The sequence below is a fragment of the Triticum dicoccoides genome, chromosome 3A, assembly GCF_002162155.2.
Source record: "Triticum dicoccoides isolate Atlit2015 ecotype Zavitan chromosome 3A, WEW_v2.0, whole genome shotgun sequence".
Lineage (NCBI taxonomy): Eukaryota > Viridiplantae > Streptophyta > Magnoliopsida > Poales > Poaceae > Triticum > Triticum dicoccoides.
In genome coordinates, this window is record NC_041384.1 from 55,403,208 (window position 1) to 55,409,518 (window position 6,311).

General features: G+C 37.1%; 1 pseudogene; it reads right to left on the reverse strand.

Moving 5' to 3' along the window:
• Positions 1-261: 261 nt before the first annotated feature.
• LOC119271918 overlaps positions 262-6,311 on the reverse strand; it is a 9,328-nt pseudogene continuing 3,278 nt past the window's right edge.

Sequence of the window (6,311 nt, forward strand, 5' to 3'; positions counted from 1 at the left end):
CAAGATAATATAGTGATGATCTTTTTCTTGAATTGTCCTTGTTGAGAGAGACTTGAGAAAATTTGATGGACAAGCGCATGTATGAACGTTACCATATTGAACTAATTTTTCTTTTAAATATGCGAATTGTTGATCAATAAATTCCTGTATTGTCCTATATATGGGCCTGTATTGCTAGTTTTTAGCAAAGTTTGTGCCATTTTTTGTGTGCGTCGACCCTCAATCCAGCTTGTGAGCTTCAACTAGCCAGCTTGTCAAGCCTCACGAGCTTGGTCGGAGGCTTGCGCTTGGCTTGTTGGACCTTCGAGCCGGGCCGAGCCCGAGCCAAACCCAGCTGTGCCTCGAAAGCCTTGAGCCCCAAGCTTTCTGTCCAGCCCTACTTGCAAGGGTCTTGCCCATCTTCTTTGCCGGGTGCAAGGTCGCCACATGGACAGCCCCCTTGTTGTCACCTGCAAGAAACGCATATAATCAAACACCAAAGCCGCGTAGATTACAATGGAGACGCCACAAACTTGGCATTTCACACCTGTCTTCTGGCTCGGCGGTGTTGCGACCTTTGCCTTCTTATTGGAAGCATGCATCTTGAACGCACTTTCAGCTGCTCTCCTCTTCCTTGTCCCTGGCTTCTGCATAGATGGTGTTTGTGTCAGGTATCATTAGGAGAAAAAAATGTAACAGGGGGAAGCACATCAAGCACAAACCTTGGGTCTATCATCTTCCTCTTTTCTGAGACATGAATTTTTCTTGTCAGGAACCGCCAAAGGATCTTCACTAGCTGCTGCCTCCATTAGCTTGAGATGTGACATAGCATCATTTTTCAAATCAGGAGCTGCCAAAAAAAATTCGGTGAATCTCAGTATATCTTGTTTGCTATACTCGCCATAGTTTGGTATAATTTCCTGTGCCAAACAAAGAAAACATGTCTTGTTCGTCAATAACCACTTAATTATCACTTGAATTATCGTTTGCAGCAACTCCACTAACCTCGGAGAAATGGAGACGGTCTGCAATAGCTTTTGCAAACACGAGGTCAGACATGCGACGCCCATAAAAGCAGTCATTAAATTTATGGTGCAAGAACACAAAGAGACTATCTGAAGTTAATTCTAGTATGTACATGTAACCAATAGTGGTTATAAACTCTCTGTCAATCTGAAATCGATAAGATAAAAGGAGATATAAGCACCGCAGGTTAAGACATGTGATGCTAACCTATTAAAAACATCAACCCTTAAATTTCACATAGATAGCTTGATTAGACAATTTGTAATAAAAAATGTGGATTGTTTTTCTAGGAAACCTTCCGAGGCTAAAAAAGAGTATTGACATCCTTCCTACATATGTGTTACAAATAATCATCAATCAGTAAATATGCTTTTGCAAGGTCAACAAAAAATATGTAACAAATGTAGAAAATTTATGAGCAAGCTATATGCACCGATACAAATTAACATCAACGTAGAGTAGTAGACATAGTGCAGAAACCAAGGATCAACCTTCTTTGCACATTTCAGCTTGGTTCTCATATATCTTGTGCAACGACAACTTTTTTTTAAATAATAAACTCCCAAGTTACATTAATATCAATGCAATCAAAATGAATTAAGGAGGTTGACAACATCGCCATGAACTCCCAAGTGACATTAATTATCAATGCAATTAAAATATATTAAGGGTCATGATAATTAATTCATATCTGAACATGATATATTAGTTGCTTTTGAAATGAATTAACCAAAAAATTCGCAAATGCGTGTATTACCAGGCTGGGAGGTTAGTCCGATTTTTTGTTCATGCTTAATGCCATTACCTCCACTAATGTATGCACAGAAACGGAATCTCTAGGAATTGAAAGAAACGTCACAAATAATGGTTAATTTCTTTTAGGCGCGTGTCGGTTATTATCATGCTTTCAATAACCAAAGTGATGCATAACAGTGAAACACCCCTAAATCACTGCAGTTTGTAAGTGGGCTCAGTAACAATGAAACACGAGAACAACACATAGATTAACTTTACTGCATGCAGTATGTGTGTGGGGGTAGAAAAGAACGCCAGTCTTATGGATAATTTGTTCCTTCGAAGGCAAGGGGCTTATGTTACGTGGTGAACTCGTGATCTTGTCTGTGAAGTTCTATTTTTAATGGATCTTGTGTGTGAAGTTGTTACAGGGGTACATGAAAACCCTACTAAAGTTTTCAGAAGTTGATTCGCTTAAGGAAGGTAATAACTGTGGATCGTTGTCACTTTAAAAGGACTAGTATTTTATTACCCTCATGTTTATTTCTTAGTTTAGTTCATTCACTATCTATAGGTGTAATCTACAGTCTCTAACTTTGTGTTTGCTTATCTAAACCTTTAATTACAGTTATAGATACGGCAATGCAACACACAGTAGCAGTCGAGAGTGGTTTTTCTATACCCTAGGTAGATGCACCCCCGCTACACCCACGATCGACAGTAAGTAGTGGCTACACCCAAGTTCGATGGACCCACATGATGAATAGTAATAAAATCAAAACAAATATTAAACAAAAATCTGAATCTTCGTAGCATTGACTATGAACAAATGTTTTAGGTGCTTGCAATGTTTGGTGCTCAAATAACATCAAATGATCTCTGTACAAATGAAATAGAAATTCTTTTCAAACAGTGCACATATGTTTGAGCATAATTTTCTTTTGTACAGAGTTCCTCGGATGTCATTTGGCCGCCATATTTTGCAAGCACCTAAAACATTTGGCCAAAATCGAAACTACAAATTTTCAGATTTATTTTTTGATTTGTTTTGCTATGTTTCCGATTGTAGGTGTAGCGGAGGTGCATCTACCTGACATATTGAAAAATCACTCTAAAAAATTGCAACTTCGATTATGACCAAATGTTTTAGGTGCTTGCAAAATTTGGTGGCCAAGTGACATCCGAAGAGATCTATACAAAACAAAACAAAATGTGCTCAAACATATGTGCATTGTTTGACCAGATTTTGTATTTTGTTTGTATGGAGAGCATTTGATGTTATTTGGCCATCAAGCTTTGCAAGCACCTAAAACATTTGCTCATAATCAATGCCACGAAGTTTCAGTTTTTTTTTTACAGTTCATCATGAGGTGCACCGGACTTGGGTGTAGCCACTACTTTCCCATAGCAGTATGTATAGTAGCAAGGGGAGAAAACTTACCGTTCGTGGTGAGACACTGAATCCACATGCTTTTACCTTCTTCTCCAATTCCTTGCTCAGCGGAAGATGATATTCATTAGTTAGATTGTCCTTTTCTTCAGGTACAAATTCACCCAGGACATACTTTAGTCTCCACGTCATCTCACGAACAATGCGTGCATCAAGCCAACAAATGAGTTTCTGAAGAAGAAACAAATATAACAATATAATATAATAAGGTAAATATTAATCACTACCGCTAGTACAAAAAGGACATTTAGTCCCGGTTCATAAGGGCCTTTAGTTCCGGTTCTGGAACCGGGACTAAAGGGTTGGTACTAAAGCCTCCCCCTTTAGTCCCGGTTCTAACTGGAACCGGGACTAAAGGCCCTCCACGTGGCCGCTGCCTGGAGGTCCACCTTTAGTCCCGGTTGGTAACACCAACCGGTACTAAAGGAAATTTTATGATTTTTTTTTGAATTTTAAATTTCTAAATTATTTTAACCTCTAATCTCTAATCATACCTCATCACTGCTCAATTTAACCTTTAATCTCTAATCACCCCTCATCATTCCAAATCATCTAACTTCCCGAACGGTCACCCATCCTCTCACTACTCCAGCCTGAGCACGCTTAACTTCCGAGTTCTATTCTCCCTCGTTTCCAAGTCTGCACTTATTGTTTTCCTGACAATATTAAGATGTCAATCCTATTAACCCTCAGGAATTTAGCTTGAGCATGAAGTCATACATTTCACTGTTTGAGTTTGAAACTATTGTTCTAAAAATCAATAATTATTTAGTAACACTAATATTTCTTGAATAAGTAGTTTGACCACAGTTTGACCATAGTTGACCAAAATTCAAAAAAACTGAAATAATTATTTAGTAACACTAATATTCTTGAATAATTATTTAGTAACATTAATACTTCTTGAATAAGTAGTTTGACCAGATTTAACAAAAATTCAAAAAAACTGAAATTTGAGCATAACTTTTTTTCCTTTTAGAATTTGAGGATTCTAGAAATTTGCAAACAGGCCGTAGGCGGTCTCCATCGGATGCGGATTTTCGTTCCGAATGTTTTGATATATTATACGTTTTTTCCGACATCGTATGCAAAAGTTATAGCCGTTTTATATTTTCCCTACATTTTTTGCAAAACATGTCCAAATTTAAGTTTTTAAATTTTCCTAACTAGTAGATGTAGTAATATAACTACCTCCCAAAGAATTTTATTTTTTGAAGTTTTTATCATTTTCTTTTGATTTTTTCAAAACAAAAAAGGCGATCCACAAGGGGGTAGAGTTTGAAAATGGGACCTTTAGTCCCGGTTTGAGACACAAACCGGGACTAAAGGGCATCGCACCCTTTAGTCCCGGTTCATGACTGAACCGGGACTAATGTGAATATTGCCCCGTGACCAAAGCCCTATTTCTACTAGTGTACACTAAAATAAAAGAATTAAGGAAATACAACAATAGAGTAGATTAGGGTAAACATTAACTCACAAGTTTGTTCTCAAAAACATACTTAAGTTGTGCGTCCGGAACGATCAACGGTTGTATAAAATTGAATTTTGGGATGAAATTTTCCAGATCCTTACCGGGACCAACAACACTATCCCAGGCAATAGATTTGTTATCAACCTTAATGAAACCAAGGGTGGAGATAGCCTGCAAATAGGATGGTGTGGAACACATCTATTAAAGGATTGGAACGCAACATATGTACAGTAAAACTGTAAAAGAGCACAAAATAATAAAGGCCCAACACTGTCCAAAAACTAGAATAAACTACCTAAATTTCAGATGAACTAAAATGTATGATACCGAGAACATAAATGAACAAATATGCATTGAAATAAGTAATTTCAGGTGGTCAACCCATCAAAATGTTAAAGGCTTGCAGACGGCAACATGTACTCTAAAAGAGCACAAAACAGGAAATGCCCAACAATAGTCCAAAAACTAGAATAAACAACCTAAAAGTTAAGAGACTGAGAACATAAAAAAACAATTTAGCACTGAAAGAAGTAAATTCAGGAGCTATACTGTACATCGTGTGCATCACTTAGACGAGTAAATGATGCCCCACTAGTAGAAAACAGAGCTTTAAAACCGGTTCGTAAGGGCCTTTAGTGCCGGTTCCATAACCGGCACTAATTGGTGGGCACTAAAGGCCCCCCCCTTTAGTACCGGTTCGGCACGAACCGGCGCTAAAGTGCCACCACGTGGCGTGAGCTCGCGCCCTGGTATGGGGGACCTTTAGTACCGGTTGGTGTTACCAACCGGTACTAAAGGTTTTTTTTTTGAAATTTTTTTTGAAAATTTTGGGAAAAAAAATTGATTATTTGTTTTCAATTTTTAATTTTTCTAAATTATTTGGTGATTTAGTCTCTAATCACCTCTCTTAACTGCTCAAGTGTGGATCACTCATTCCAAATCATCTAACCTCCCGACCGGTCACCCATCCCTCTCACTACTCCAACCCGAGCACGCTTAACTTTCGGGTTCTATTCTCCTTCGTTTCCAAGTCTGCATTTGTTGTTTTCCTGACAATAGTAAGATGCCAATCCTATTAACCCTCAGGAGTTTAGCTTGAGCATGAAGTCACACATTTCACTGTTTGAGTTTGAAACTATTATTCTAAAAAACAGTAATTATTTAGTAACACTAATATTTCTTGAATAAGTTTGACCACAGTTTGACCATAGTTTGACCAGATTTGACCAAAATTCAAAAAATTGAAATAATTATTTAGGTTCACTAATATTCTTGAATAATTATGTAGTAACATTAATACTTCTTGAATAAGTAGTTTGACCAGATTTAACAAAAAAAATTTAAAAAACTAAAATTTGACCATATCTTTTTTTCCTTTTGAAATTTGAGGATACTGAAAAATTGCAAACAGGCCGTAGACGGTCTCCATCGGATGCGGATTTTCGTGCTGAATTTTTTGATATATTATACGGTTTTTTTCCGACATCGTATGCAAAAGTTATAGCCGTTTTATATTTTCCCTACACTTTTTGCAAAACATGTCCAAATTTAAGTTTCAAAATTTCCTAACTAGTAGATGTAGTAATATAACTACCTCTCGAAGGATTTTATTTTTTGAAGTTTTCATCATTTTCTTTTGAATTTTTC